Below are 16,423 nucleotides of genomic sequence, written 5' to 3'. Positions count from 1 at the left end.
CTAATTGCTCCTAATTTACTAAGGACATAAGCACAGGAAGGCAGGCAGATAAAGACGGTTAGGAGTGGGATTTATGTCTCCACAGGCCCCCCGTGCTTCTGTGGCTTTAAGAAAAGAAAAGGTTATTAAAATTGTGGTTGCGAGTCATTTGAGGCTTTTCCATAAAGGAAACTATAAATATGTCAAGAGTCTTAACTTAAGGTTTATTTTGTGTGTTCTTATCAGCAAATGCATGCCTTACCGCAATCTACGCAGTGCCCAGCAGAGACATTTTAAATATCATTTGAATGTTTTACCACTTATTTGATATCAATAACAGTGCAGCATTACAGCAGCATCAGATTAGAGATAAATACTGTAAGCTCCTGTGATGTTTCACCGTCATGCAACAAAAACGCTGATATTCAAATGTCAGAACAGAAAGCTTCTTATTTAGCTGCAGTTAGTTCATCATGTTCCCAAAACAACTATTGGACTTTATGACTGTGCTGTGACAGATGAATTACCCTCAGTCATATTGTAACAGCAGCTGAAAATACACACCATCTATATTATGGCTCAATAATCCACCAAATCATACAATTTATTACAGGTAAGGGGAAATGATAATACATGTTTGTTAAAACATATTATGAGAGCAAAATCTCATCACCAGATTTTAGCAGTAAAACCACTATATATGCTCACCAGCCACTTTATTAGGTGTAGCTTGCTAGCGTTGGGTTTAGACCTCCTTTGGCCTCCAGAATTTCTTTTTGTGGTACATATTTAACAAGATGCTTGAAACACCCGTCACAATTTTTGGTCCATACAGACATGACATCATCACACAGTTGCTGCAGATTTGCTAGCTACACATCCATGATGTGAATCTCCTGTTGCACCACATTCCAAAACTGCTCCATTGAGCTCAGATTGAGATCTGGTGACTGTGGAGGTCATTTGAGTACAGTGAGTATTCTCATGTTCACGAAACCGGTTTGAGTTTTGTGACATAGTGTGTTACTCTGCTGGAAATAGCCAACAGAAGATACAGTCGGTACACTGTGGTCATAAAGGTCAGCAGGTAGGCTGCTCAGGCTACTCAGGTAGGCTGTTGCATGCTCAGATGGTACTAATAGGATCAAAGTGTGGCAAGAATATATCCCCCACACTGTTACAGCGCCACTACCAGGCTTATATGCTGATACAAGGCAGGAGTGATCCATGCTTTCATGTTGTTTAGGAAAAATTCAGACCCTGCATCCACAAAAAATAATCATTACATCGATTGTTTGTTTTTTTTTTCAATCTTACATCATCCCGTTTTAGTGAGCCTGAGCGAAGTACAGGCGAAACCATTCTTTTCCATTCTGAATTGAAAAGAATGGTTTCAGTTATTCTTTTTTTCACATTGAAATAGGCAACACGTCCTTCTGTATTCAAAGAGAGCTACTTTCATTTCCAGTCACTTCATAACATATCCAGTGAGAACAAGAAACCAAACAAGCACTTTAGAAGTCTGTTGAATGTGATGGCGTAATGCTTTCACAATTAAATTCTCAATTATCAGCATGCTTTCAGCCTCGATTGTCAGTCACTCTCCCTCTAGTGGTTTAGAGATGTGAGAAACCATGAACACAACAGCAGCAAGAAGAAAATGCAAGTATCAGACTGACAAAGAAAAAATACTTTGATTCTCAAACCTTAAAGGTTCTGAAAATTTTGGTCTTTTGTATCCAGTATCATGAAAGATCAAGCTCAATAAATGCTGCAAATTACTGTGTCGCACAAAAAACAGAGGTATGTCTTTATGCTACACACACACACACACACACACACACACAAAGTTTTATGACACATCAGGAATCCATGTTCTGTATAAATGAGTGGGCACCTAACAACACAGAGGAGCAGTTAGACAGCAGCTGGTGACGCAGCAGCCGAGGAGCCAGATGTTACTTTCAAAACATTTTTGTGGATGAAACAGGAAAAATCAATCCTCCTGAACAAATGCAAACTAACAACTTTTAACACCAATTTAAAATTTCCCCCCATTTCTATTGATAGTCCTAAAATATGTAAATAAAAGAATGATGCCATAGCAGGTTAGAAAATAAGATTACTGAATGATCGGAAAACCTAAAGAACAAAAGATAAAATAGGGACAAGTAAAAAATAAAGTACAAGCCAGTGACAAGACCTTTGCTGCAGGTCTTAACTGCTTGGCCAAAACTACAACATGAACATGAAAAGCTGTCACTATAGTGATGACACAATTTTGCGGTTGTGTGAAGTACACACCCTGCAAACAGTATCACAAAAATATAAGCATGTTTTTCTTTGTAAAAATAGCTTTAATAAAGCGTCATCTGGAGCTAAAGTAACTGCATGTGTGCAGCATGTATCACTACTTGCTGGCAGATTTAAGTCAGAAGACCATCTTCTCTTTGTTTAGTGTCGCACAGCTTCATTTGTTTAATCTAATACCCGATGACTCAATATCTGTCTATTCTGTAGGTATTTCACCGTGGCCAGTTTAATGTTAGCCTGAGAAAGAGCAAACTGCAAGTTCAGTTTCATAAAAACTGTGGAATGCTGATATTTATGACACTCATATTTCCTCTGAAACACACTCATTTTATCCTTGAGATCTGAAACGTGCATTCACAGCACCACAGATGTTTGTAAGTGGGCTGGGTGACATCACTCGACAGTAACCAGTTGGCTGATGTCACCAGGTCGCCACAGTGTTCGCAACTGACAAACAACACCAAGTGCATGGTAGCTGTTAAACTCCATTAATTTGTTCAAACTCTTTTATTATACGCAGTGTGTGAGCAATAAAGACTGACGATGGCACTGTGTTGTGCCAGAGACATTTTCCTATATAGAGAAGACATAGCACTCAGACAATTGTGGTCTACCTGAGACATGAGGCATGCTAAGGATGGCGATTGTCCCGTCCCTGTGTGACATCGGTAGCTAAAATGGGAAACATTAGCCAGTCACACTGATGCACCGATGACTGCAGAGTGAAGGTTCATGACTGTATCAGCTGTATGGCGGCATATCTCCTTGTTGTTGCAATAATCATGTAGAGAAACATGAACTAGCAAGGCATTTGTTCAATGCTCCCATGATGAAAATATAAAAACGTATAAAAAAAATATTTTAAATAAATGACAGCGGTTGCTACATGAAATGATTATGTACAAAATTTGTATGTACAGCACTGTACTGAAGTCTTGAGCCATCCCTCGTTTTTATATTTTGCTCAGAAATATATAAATTATCAATGTATTAATTAAAACTTGGCTAAGGCCTGGAGAACTCCTTTTGCCTGCTAGGAAGCACATACACACACATCAAGTGTATATAATGTTTGGAAAATATAAATCAGATTATGATAAACCACACTACTTTAAATGGATTGTTATGTAATGTATTGTTGTAAAACTTTGGGTATGCACAGTAGAAACATGGTTCACTGGTAAAAAGTGATTTAAACCTTTGGAAAAAGGAGAGATTTTTTGTGTATGTTTTTTTTAACTTAGATTTTGTTGGCAATTTAATATAAATGCAATTCATGACCCAGTGACATTGAAGAGATGACTCCTACCATCTCCATTCATTTCTATAGCAAGGACTTCAGCTCTCAAATCTTCAAATGTTCGGGATTTTTTCCAAGATAGCTGCCAAGTTGCAAGACTTGTTTCAAGCAGGACTTTGTGCCATATAAAAGACTAGCTTAATATACATAGGTATAACACATCCTGCATTTTCTTTGTTGCTCATGAAATTGTAAAGCCTGATCTGACTGTGTAGCTAGACCAGTGGGCCATCTGTGTAACAGGCCATGAGTCATTCGGAATCTTATAAATATCCTTTATCAGTGTCTAATGTCACAACACTATTCCAGCACAGGTTTGCTGTTCACAGCATCTTCCTAACACTCTTCTGTTAACGTGATGCTGATGAAACAACCTTAACTAAAAAGCAGAGCTTTTTGCATGACAGATAAGAGGGTGTGTGTTTTGTTTTGTTTTTTTGCATTTACAATGTTGTGTGTTAGTTGTCAATCGCAAGGTGAGAAATAATAAAGAAAGAACACTTGATGCTGAACCTAGCATCAATATGATTAATCATTTAAAGCTACAGCAATCCTGTATGACAAATTTTAAAACTGAACTTTACTGCTGCAATAAAATGTCTTTTGGGGAAAGGAAGACCGTCTTCAATTCATACACGTTTTTTGGTTTTCACAGTTTCAAGCACCCATTTCAAAGCATCCATTATCTCATAACTGTTTGCAAAAAACACAATTTTCAAACAATGTTTTCTTCTCATAGGACTGTTTCAATACAAGACAATATAAAACCCCTTTGCTGGCAAAACCAAAATAATCCCATCAAAACATCCCTTTTCTGTATATATAAGACTTAAGTATAAGTTCATTACAAACACCAGTCAGTAAAAATGTGTGTGGGACATTTTGGATTTTGAAAGGAATAAGAAGAAAAAAATCTCTCCTTTCACTCTAACGAGTTTTCTTTGCCTCTCAGATGTTTGTAGCCAGTTAAAAAATGGTACTAATGGATCAATCCCGTAGACCACAAGACTTCAAAACGCCTAACTTTATAGTACTAAAAAACCTTTATATTTACAACCATGAAATTATAATGATCTATAGGCATATGTTCTATGCAATAATTTGAAACACACCAACAAGTCCACCTTTGAATGACTCAAAATAAACAAAATGAAGGTTTTGGAGTGGCCTGGTCAAAGTCTGGGCTTAGATCTGATTGGGATGCTTTGGCATGACCTTAAACAGGCTGTCCATACTTGAAAACCCTCCAGTGTGGCTGAATTAACACCAGCATTTCTCCACAAACACTTAATTTGTAGTTCATGCTGCCAAGGGTGGCACAACCAGTTATCAGGCTTAAGGGGGAAGTTACTCATTGCTTCCTTAAGAAAATGAAATCATGTATCATCATTTTGTATTTACTCAAATACAAAAAATATGCAAAAATCTAAGAAATCATGAAAGAGGTAAGTGTTTTTTCACAGCAACTTCATAACACCAGCAACAGGCGGTGACTTTTAAATAACTCATCAATCAGTCTGGATAGTGGGTTTATTGACGTGGTTACTTTGATTTACAGCCTTCATCTACCAATTCGAGTCATCGAACTAGACTTCTTAGTCATGTTCGGTTAGCAAATTTCTAGCCTTTTATTAAGTAGAAGATTTTTGTGTCTTTGCTTTGCAGCTGTACAGTTTATTTATATAGTTTGCTAAACAAAGTTGCTAGGGTTAGCTGACAGTACTTTCCCATCACCTAATTGTTGTCACATCTGGCTCCCAAATTAATAAATAAATGACAAATAACATGGTGCTGACCAAAACACGAATGCTGAGGCTGCAAAACCGATGGGTAACATTTCAGCAGGTACAACCATCTTTTATATACAGTCTATGGTGTCACCTATGCATTATGAACTGGCTTATGCTGTTATTCTCAAAAAATGTATACAAGTGTGAACAATGTTGTTTTCTTTTGTGTTAGCAGTGATTGTAATTGTGTAAATTGCCAAAAGAGCGATAAATTAATTAAATGGGTTCAGACGACTCAGCACTGGATTCACAAAACCACATTTGCATTTGTAGCAGTCAGAAAAACTGTAACATAAACAGCACAGTGCTCACTGAGTATGTTTGTGTTGTATGTGTGAAAGTAATGCATATTTATGTCTCATATTTTTTTTTTTATCTCAGACTTTATAAATTCAATTTCTGTTTTTTTCTCTCTCTTACATCAATCGAGTTTTGTTTATTTCACTTTAGTCCCTCATGTCTTTCTCAGTAGCAATTCTTCCCGGCAGCTGGTGGCAGCGGGACAGCACAAGAGACGCAACATCTCCATCTTTATGTCTTCTGTGTCGCTTCTCCTCTCTTTCATCTCTCACAGCCATGTAATGAGGTATTTAGTCATTAGATAGATTCCCGAGGGGGAGATACACAGACAGACACGAGAGACCTTTCGCTTTTCTTCGTCTACCTCTCTCTCCCTCCTCCCAACCGGCCTCCCCTTCTGTGCCACTAATAGGTTACTTAGGCTTATGAGGTTTTACCAGAGGGTTGCTGATTTAGTAACAGAGCTGATGCTCTGCTTAATGGCTCCTGCCTCATTCACATTAATCACCATCTGTTAGAACGCACACAGAGCACAGAAGAGCCAAAGCTGCCTATTGATCGACTACCAGAGAATATATGAATGTGTCATAGGATTTCTTTCATAGGATATTGGTCTTTGAATATCACATGCACACAGCTGGTACTGCACAGCTGTTTTCTAGTGATGAGTTTCTGTATTCGGCTGATGTCCTTTAAAGGTTTTAGCGAGCTTTAAAAACGCATTTAAACTCACCGGCCATTTTATTACTGTATACCTGTTCAACTGCTCATTGATGCAAACATCTAATCAGCCAAACACATGGTGGAAACTCAGTGAATATATGCATGTTGCCATGATCAAGGCTTATGTTCAAACTGAGCATCAGAATCATTAAGAAAGATGATTTTAAGTCACTCTGAATGCTGAATCGCTGTTTGTGACAGACAAGCTGGTCTCAGTATTTCAGGAAGTGTTGATCTACTGGGATTTTCTTCTACAACTAGGCTTTTAATGGTGGGGGATAGTTTCTTGGCACACTTTAGTATTGCTGCTGACCATGTTTGTCCCTTTATAGTCACAGTGTAGCCCCAAAGCTCAAACCATTTCAAACTGGTTTCTGGAACATGATAATGAGCTCACTGTACTTAAATGGGCCAATACAGACACCAGGGCTCAATTCAACAGAGGATCTTTGGGATATGGTGAAACAGATTTGGATTATGAATATTCAGCTGACAAATCTGCAGAAATGGGCAGAAACTATATGATGCTATTACGTCAATATGAACCAAAACCTCTAGAGAATTTTCCAGCAACTTGTTAAATCTATAAAGAATTAAGGGATTTCTGAAGGTGAAATGGGGTCCAACTCAGTGTACATAAAAGTCTTATTAAAATTATTCTTATGCTATTTTATTTTGAACTAAGCACTGTGAAATGAATAGCACTAGTGACTGAGGTACTAAATATAGTTTGATGGAACTGAAACATTATTAAATCCACATTTGTGATCCTCTGTGGAGATGTGTGTTTGCCTAAAACAGATGAGGTGAGTAATGGAACTCAATGCACTTTATTACCTAACAGAATTGATTTAGAACCCAAGATAACATACTTTATTGAATATATGATAAAAATCTAACAAACTTTATTTGATCATTAGGAACCCCCTCAATATGAACTGTTATTGAAGAAATATGCAGAAGGTAGATATATTTTTCATTTCCTCCTTGAGTCGGTCTCTGCGCAATAAACCTTCCTTTTTTCTTTTATTCTATTTTTATTTTCCCATTTTTGCCCCCCATGGTTCATCGCTTTGTTAGTGGATTTTAGTAAAAATGACAGCGAGCCCACCCATACATCCACTCTTCCAATTCACCCACACAGAGAGATGAGAGCGCACATCCATAAACAGCAGGCATCGCATGTGCACACAGGCGCACATTCATGCATTCATAAATTTCGACACATGCACACATTCATGCGCTCAAATTAATAAGCTGTGACATGTGCGCACGTGCTGCGCCTCCTCCACCCACGGGTGACACAGTGCTATCATTCCTTTCTTTAATCCCATTATTCGGCAACATTGACCAGAAAAAAGAAAATCCACTTATTCACATACTTCCCGTTTATGTCCCTGACGCCAAACACACAAGGCTCTGCAAACACAACCAGACACCAACCAGAGGCAAGTGCAATTGCTCAGCCTACAAAAAAGCAATTTAATCAGGTGTGCTGTGAGAACATGGCAATTTCCTCACAGCATTTCATTTTCCACTAAATGGGAACACACAAATACAAACACAGGCTGAGGAAGTTTAACGCAAATCCCATCTGCAACTGATGACTCATGTGTTTCTGTATTAAAGTGTGCGCTGATCTCATCAGCAAAGAAGGTAAGGGAATAAACAAGAAGAATGTAATCGTTCTTTACTGAGGGCTAAATAATTCTCAACTGTAACCAAAGCATGATGGAAAAATAGTAAAACACAACTGAGTTCAAGTGGAGTGAAGGTGCAAAATTCAGTCTCGAAACACTTTTTGGAATCACAAGTTTTTTGATCAACTTCGGTCTGATCTTCATCTAAGCCTCAATTTTATAAAACCATTTTCTATAAAAAATAACACATAGCTGGACTTGAATTTGAACTCATGCTAATAAAAGGGAATTTCTGTGCTAACAACTTCTCTAAAAGCTAGGGAGATGAAATCGCCCCTCACTATAAATAAATGCACACGAAGTCTGGTTAATGTCAGAGTCTGGGTAGATGATGCATTACAACAATGCACAAAGTTGGAAAAAGCTACAAAAGCATTTCTAGTATGAAAAAAAGTGAACAAAATGTGTACAAATGGAGGGAACCCCGGACTGTTGTTACTCTGCTTAGGAACACATCCTACAAATATTACAGAAGGTGAAAACTCTAATCAACGTAACTCGTTTAAAACACTCGATAAGAATAGTGCTAATGGAAAGACAACTAAGCAAAAACTCGACTCTTCAGTGGAAAACAAAACAAAACAAAACATAGAGAATATCAGATGTGTGCTAAAGACCTCTGGAAAATGCTAATGAGCCAAAATTTGATCTTTTTTGTGAGAATGTATGCACCACGTTTGAAGGGAAAGGGCAATGTGAACAATGTGAATCAGTAAAGCGTGGTGGAGGGATCATCATGGTTGGGGGCTAAATGTATTGTGTATGAAGATCCGGACACATGGTGAGTAATCAGTGCAGAAATCTTGGTATTTCCAAAGCTTTTGGGAAAAAAGAGAGAGGGGAGAAAGGGAGAGAGGAATGTGAAATGTTGATAGATTGAGGGATTCATAGATGTGATAATGACGGGCAGAGGAAGGAGGAGATGAGAGACAATAGGACAGGAGTTCTGTGATAGAAGATAGAAGAAAGTCTCTGAGTGGTGTTGGTTGATTTTTAACAGCCGTCAAGTGGACTGTACAAGATAATATGGGGACAAAAGATATGAGACAGGCAACATGATAAATAAACCCTTTTAAATCCAATGGGATTAAAACAGATGAACAAAACGCAGTAACTATTCACGCTGAACACTGTTTTAAAAGAAGGTTAAAAAAAACAACTCCTAAATGCAAAGGACTGACACTGACTCACTGTAAGCTCGTCTGCATGCACCGTGTGCAGGGTGTGTTTGCTCTAAGAAAATGGGACAAATCCTGGATTCACTCCTCCTGAGAGGTACAGATTAGCCATCATGTATTTTGAACTGAATCATCAGCAGATTGCGTGAAATGCTGCCAGCAGGACCAGTCGTCCACTTGACACAGCAGAACTGTGATTTGTAAAGCGCTTTAGTCTGGGACTGCTGTGTCAAGAGTCTCTTTTTGGTTGATGTGACGATTCTGAAGCTCCAGAGCTATTAATATCCCAAAGTCTGCCATCACTGACCATTCATAACTGGAGTGGGCTGGGGGTGGGGGGGTTCAGCTGAAGGCACATGACAAAAATGCATTACCCAGTGGTCTTATACTTCTTCATGGCCCAAATCTTTATACAGTAACTGTAGATTTGGGCCATCCATCCATCCATCCATCCATCCATCCATCGTCTTAACTGTTTATCCAGCCAGAGGAGCTGGGGGTATAAATCTCGGCCAACCAACTTGAATCAGAAGGTAGTACACTAAATGAGTACAGATTGAAGTGTACATAGAAGTAGAACTGTAATCATTAAATAAACAAAAACATGAAGAAATAAAATATTTGCTGCTTTTCTCTTCTGTGTTTTTTTAAAATAAGGTTTGGATTACAGTTTGGCCAAAGCAACACTGATGGTGTCACTGCTGCCAAAGCGTCTTTCAGCTGTTCCCTTATTCACAAGGGGTCCCCACAGCAGATGGATCCACACATTCGTTTTGGCAGATTTTTTATTTTTATTTTTTTTTTACACCAGACGCCTTTCCCGACAAAACCATAGCAGGGATTTGTGCCTTCGCGAACCAAGGAGCTTTCGTGTGTTGGGCACTGGTGTCTCTGCTTTCACTCAGGGATGTGAAATTTAAAAAAAAATTTTTTTTTTAAAGACATACCCTTTAGCAGCAAAACACCATGGAAAAAAACCCTCATCTACTGTAAGTCCACATCTGACACATTTAACTGCCATAACTTTTTTTTTTTTTAAATTCCCAGAGTGCCATCATGGTGATAGTGAAATCAAGCAGGATAGAGCATCTCTCCAGCTGGCTGGTACCAGAGGACCCCCCCCCCCCCCCTCCATCTGAGCAGCACGCAAAAGGCACATAATATCTTGCACCTCACAATGTATCCTGCAGGAAAAACAGAAATGCGTCACATTTCTTCATCAGATGACGCTTGCATATCTACTCCTTCCTTACTATTACAGCACAATGGAAACCCTCTGTGCTTGTTAGATGTCTTGAAAGGTGTTGAGAGCCTAATGTTATAAACAAGCAGTGCTTCTTAGGGACAAAGAGTAATGGTTTTAATATTATTATTGCATTTCTCCTTTAGCACTGCATTCAGCAGGGATCACATTTCCATATTACACTCACACACATACACCGTGATGTATACAGACATGAGCACAAATGAGTTCCCACCAGCACATTGTTGGAAAATTCATGAGTACATTAAGACTCATACCTGTTGGCTGACACACAGGTCAGAAAGTAACATCTCAGAAATGATTCAGGTGCTGTGTTTGAATGACTGAGCGTCTATCGCTTGCCTTGGATTTCCTCCTGTGGCATGAATGTTAGTGAGATGAATTTATGAAAATATTAAGAAGCACTGTTCTTGTCCACCCACTCACATATGCAGAACTTCATACCCCACTCACCATCCCCCAAACACACATAAACACAACATGGTGTCATAAACCGCCAGAGAGTGCACCACCATAAAAAGACATTGCAGCACTGTTGCTGCATTGGAGGGAAGAATATCTGCGTGCCATCAGATTTCCAAAGGCTCTTTCTCAGCAGACTCCCTGCATGCATGCAGACAACAACATACTCCTAAGTTTAAGAAGACATAAAAAAGACCACAAATAAATGAATATAAAAGGAAGTACGATCACTTCCCTTTGCTGTGTGCGTGTATGCAGATCACAAGTGCCAGACCTAACCTAAAAACAAACAAAAAGCCCGTTACTCCAGCTGGTGAGTTCTCACACAAATCAGCACACACACAAACACGCACACACTAACGCTCTTCCCATCAGGCATTTGGCTCTCAGTTAGCAGCAACAGCAGCAGTAACATCTCAGCTCCAGAAGAGACGAGGGTGAAAGCCTTACCTCGGCTCCCCTGCAGAGCCTTTACAAGCTGGACTGAACATCTCGCAGTCAGTGGACGGTGCAGCATTAGCAGGAGACCAGTGGACCAGAGGAGAGGTTGAGTGTATGTGTGTGTGCATATGTGAGAGAGAAAGGGAGACAAGGAGCGAGAGAGAGAGAGAAGGGGAGGGTAAGGGGAGAGCGCATATAGGGAGAGGGCGCAGCGATAAAGCACAGGGTAGGGCAGAATTATGTGATGAGAGACAGCGACAGTGAGAATGGGAAACAGCGTTACCATGGAGAGGACTACACCCAATCTCCTCCAATCTTATTAAGAAAAGGTACAAAAAATAAATAAATAAACAAAAAAGACGAAAGAGAAACTCGAGCTGAAAATAAAAATGAAGGCAAATGTTTGTTTTGGCAAAGGCAGAACAGATGGACCACAGGATCAAAGAAATAGTTGTTGGAAAAGGATATGAATTGTTTCCAGGATTTTCCATGTTTAGGGTTGTTTTTTTTTTTTGTAATGTTCAAGGTTTTGTTCTTTACCTTTTGTGTTTAGCATTCGGTTTTCCCAGTTTAGTTCTAGTTAGGATCTTTCTTGTGTGCATCTGCCTTTTGTTTTTGTACTTTCTTATCAGCCATATCAAACGGCTCGCTTTTTGTTGATACTCAAGTTTTGGTCCAAGTTCCTTCCTGTCTGCGTTTTGGGTCCGCTCTACACAATACATACAGTCTGCCTCCGCCAGACTGTGACAACATGATTGACTAGTGGACACACATCCATCCCTTACTTTGGTTTTACAAACCAATGTGGCAATAGAAAAAATAAGATATATAAAAAAGATAAGATTTAAACATTTTTTAAAGGGACATCACAAAGCAGGGAGTGTCGGGCTGATGTTGATGATTCTCACACGGTCTGTAAGTGCACTGAGCTGACATTTTTACATTAAACACTTACTTTCGATTTCGAACACATGGTTGCTGTTTCCGTGAATAAAACTCTTACACAGGCGCGCACTAAAAGGGTTTAAAGGAAAGGTCATCGATTTAGAAGTGTGACACACATTTGAACTGCAATAGACACAAAAATCCAACAACCTACCAACACCAGGGGATCATGGGTGTCAGTTATTCAGTACAGTTGATCCCCTGCTGAAGTACAAAGGCTGTCAAATCAATCTCAAACACACACAAACCTCCCTGCACACACAGCATGGTTTGTGATTGATGTGCAGCTCAGAGGCCACAGTGTTCGACTGATGGCCCTAAACAAAAAAGCAAAAAAACAAAAAAAAACTAACCACACACCGATCTCTCTAAACTATTTCTTATTGATCTGGTTTCCTGCCTGCAGCCCTACTGACACACGACACCCAGCAGTCCTACAGAGAAAGAAACCAAATAGGGAGAAGGAAGGATTGAAATTGGTTTAATTAAATTCACCCCCACAGCTCCCCCCAATGGAAAGACTGAAGCAGACACAAGTGAGCCTACAGGTGCTTCTGAAGTCACTGTTCTCCCCTATTACCCACCACACACATCATAAAGACATACTCCACCTATCATTTGTTGAGTTTTTCTTCTCTCCCTTTAATCTCCAGGCAGTTTAATGCTTGCGGATCCTTTGTCAGTTCTAATTGGTCCTGCTCATTGGGGTTGCCTTGGAAACCAGTTTAGAAAGTGTTGGCTGGAGGTCTGCCAAAGGTTGTGATAAGATTAGCTGTAAAGGCCCACTGTAACCAACACTGTGCACATTATGCAAACAGAAAGTAGTTGCAGTGATGCTGTTTGTTCCTTTAAAAAAAATGGTGGGAAATATAAACAAACTAATTTCAGCTCTCTTAAGTTTAACATGGAACATGGCGTTACTGCATGGTTCACTTTACTGCCATTAATTATCCATTACATACATGCACGACGGAAAATTTTCTGTGATGGAAGAGCTTTGGTTGCTGTTGGTATATGACAGCGGGTATCAGTGTTGCATGCTGTCTGCCACAGTAACAAGTCCCCCCACCCCCAAAGGCCTAAATCTGTCTTTGTGAGCTTTGCTAACAAGCAAAATGTCTGAGTCTTGTCAGGGTGAGCTTATGGCACATGCCAGGAGCTTCTTGTCCAATTATATAGTCAGACATATATATACTGCTGACACTCTCTCTGTCTTTGTCTCTCTGAGACACGTGACCCCCAACCACGTGACTTTAACTTGCCTGTCAGTGCCAGTTTGAACATGTGACAATCATGGAACAAGTAAATAAGATTACAGTCACACAGTCAATGACCATCAGCCACTTGTTAGAAGAAAAATTAGTATTACCTGACAGCAGGCAATAGTGCAATAATACTACAACAGTGGCCAAAGCTTTTACAGCTTACTTCACAGGGTGCAAGTGGAAGCTGAAAGCTCTTGCTCAATGTAACCACTTGATTTAAATTAATTCGTCCTTTATAACAAAAACAGAAAATGATTGCTAAAGCCCCAGTCACACAGGTCCAGAGATCTGTGACTAACCACCGCCCTTTGTGATTGCTTAAATACCGCTAGCATATTGGGGCGAGTAGTTTAAACTAAAGTGAAAAACTCGTCTGCAAACACTGGCCAGCTGCTCTCCAAGCTGTAGTGCAAATGTAAAAGGAGCAACACAAACTGAAGTTGAGATCTTTGGCCTTCAAAGTAATAGTTGCACCTTGTTAAACATGTTGGCTGCAGGGCTGAGGTATAACTTTGAAACCGTCACACTTTTTGAAGCTGTATGACCACTGAGCTACTATTTTGGGACAATTTGTGCAAGAAACTAGAAGAAACTGTGATGATCTGCTTGCAATCAAATCAATCACAATAGATTTTTGGTGCAGCGGGTTCTTTACCTCTGGTTTACCCCATCAGCCTCCAGCAACACACATTTTTCCGTAGCCCATCAAATGTGGTGCATTTATATTTTATTTTAATCCATTGAAACATGTTAAGCAAATGACTGAGAATGAATGAATACGCTTACAGCAATTTGGGAAATGACAGCATAGGAATTACTTTAATTTGAAAGCCAATGCCTCATTTTTTAAAATCTTTCTTTTCTTTTTTCTTTTTTTTTTTTTTTACAAAACAAAGCTAACCCAATCATATTCTCTCTATAATTTTCTTGTTCTTTTCACTTGAACAAATCTTTTTCTACTACAGCTCACAATACACTTGCTTGAGGATATGCAGAAACTATTCCATGTCAGATTTTGGGGGGTTTCTGGACAAAGCCAGATAGTATCATCTTGTCACTGAAAGTGATCTCTTCAAGACCTTGTAATGTGTAATACCAGATTAATGCCTGGGTTTGAGTCCTGTAAATAGGAGACAGGAGCACCTGTCATCACAAGCAGCACAAAGGTCTACTGCATTAAAAGAGCATGTTAATCCTAAAGGTCATACAGCCATAAATTAGGTTATATGCAAAGACAGGAAGAGTGAAGTGGGACAGAAACAAGATAAGCTCCTGCTCTTTTGTCTTCATGGTATTCAAATTAAGAACCAAGTATTATTTGTATTGTAGTATTATATCTTTGTACATTATATTCAGTATTCAGTATAATAACAAAAGAAGCAGGCACAGTTTTCAAAGACACATTTAAAATAGTTTAAGTCATTAAAATGTTAAGCTTTTCAGGTAAAACCAGGTTGTATAGATGACAATGTAAAACAACATAGAGCATCATCTCAGGTCAGTGACTGGAGTAATGTGGATAATACTCATTATAAATGACAGGGGGATTACATACAGTCCCTTCCCAGCCACACATATTAGGACAAAGAGCAGACATCAGAAAAAACAAGCCTCTATTGTAGGAGAAATAAAAATAGAAAACAATATTTGCCAATATTTGAGTATTAAAGATGTTGTAGATGTATTTAATTGGCTATATTGTGGCGGACCACTAGAGGGCTCCACTCACACCCAATGTGGAGGTAAGCATCAACGACACAGAGCTCTCAGTTCTCACTCCTTCTTTATTAGTCTCCAGCGGAGTCCTATGAGCATCGTGCCTAACGAAAACAAAACGAGCAGAGTCCAACGAACTCGGAACAAAAGTGTCAGGCAGGCAGTGGTGCACAGGAACAGGAAATGAGTCTCTTGGGGGGCGAAAAGGCAACAAAGAGGTATCGAAACATGGGGGAGGTGTCTCAGGTAAGAATTCCCCGGGGACCCGGAGAGGCTGGCCGAGGACCAGTTCGACCGGGGAAACCCCGAGGTCTTCTTTAACCGCGCTACGCAATCCCAGCAAAACCCACGGAAGACGATCGACCCAGTCGCCACCTGTTAAGGAAGCCCGGAGCGCGGCCTTAAGTGACCGGTGAAACCGTTCGCACATCCCGTTAGCTTGCGGGTGGTATGCTGTGGTGCGGTGGACCTTGACCCCCAGGCCGTCAGCCATAGCAGACCAAAGCTCAGAAACAAACTGGGGGCCCCTGTCCGAGGTAATGTCAGCCGGGGGACCGAAACGTGAAACCCACGTTGACAAAAATGCCCTGGCCACCGTCACCGCTGTCGTGGACGCCAGGGGTACCGCCTCCGGCCACCTGGTCGTGCGGTCCACCACAGTCAAAAGGTGCGTGAAACCCTGTGACTGCGGTAAGGGACCAACCAGGTCCACATGAACGTGATCGAAACGCCTACCCGGGACACGGAATCAACGGAGTCCGAGTCGTCTACAGCTTTTTCTGACCGCCAGTGCCAGCCTCGCTCTCGGGCTGGGTTGCCCTCTGTCAGTTCCCCACCCCCCGGTTCAGCCGTTCCGGCCGTTTACTTAAGCGCCGGGTCCTGGACTAGTTCTGCTGGGTGTTCGGGGGGGGGCATGTGTGGCGGACCACTAGAGGGCTCCACTCACACCCACTGTTGAGGAAGGTGTTCCTGTGTTTTGTGGCGCGATATGTTCAGTTGACGTTGGAGACTAATAAAGAAGGAGTGAGAACTGAGAGCTCTGTGTCG

The 16,423-nt window shown here is 40.3% G+C and overlaps 1 protein-coding gene across 1 annotated transcript in view; it reads right to left on the bottom strand.

Annotated features, from left to right (window-relative positions):
* LOC146504364 (uncharacterized) overlaps window positions 1-11,716 on the bottom strand; it is a 43,324-nt gene extending 31,608 nt beyond the window's left edge. The window contains exon 1 of the mRNA XM_085130283.1: window positions 11,460-11,716. The gene's annotated coding sequence lies outside the window, so the exon portion shown is untranslated. The remainder of the gene's footprint in view (window positions 1-11,459) is intronic.
* Between the last annotated feature and the right edge of the window lie 4,707 nt (window positions 11,717-16,423).

Source organism: Neolamprologus multifasciatus, chromosome 14, assembly GCF_963576455.1.
Source record: "Neolamprologus multifasciatus chromosome 14, fNeoMul1.2, whole genome shotgun sequence".
NCBI classification, from domain to species: Eukaryota; Metazoa; Chordata; class Actinopteri; order Cichliformes; family Cichlidae; genus Neolamprologus; species Neolamprologus multifasciatus.
This window is presented reverse-complemented; position numbering and strand designations above follow the sequence as displayed.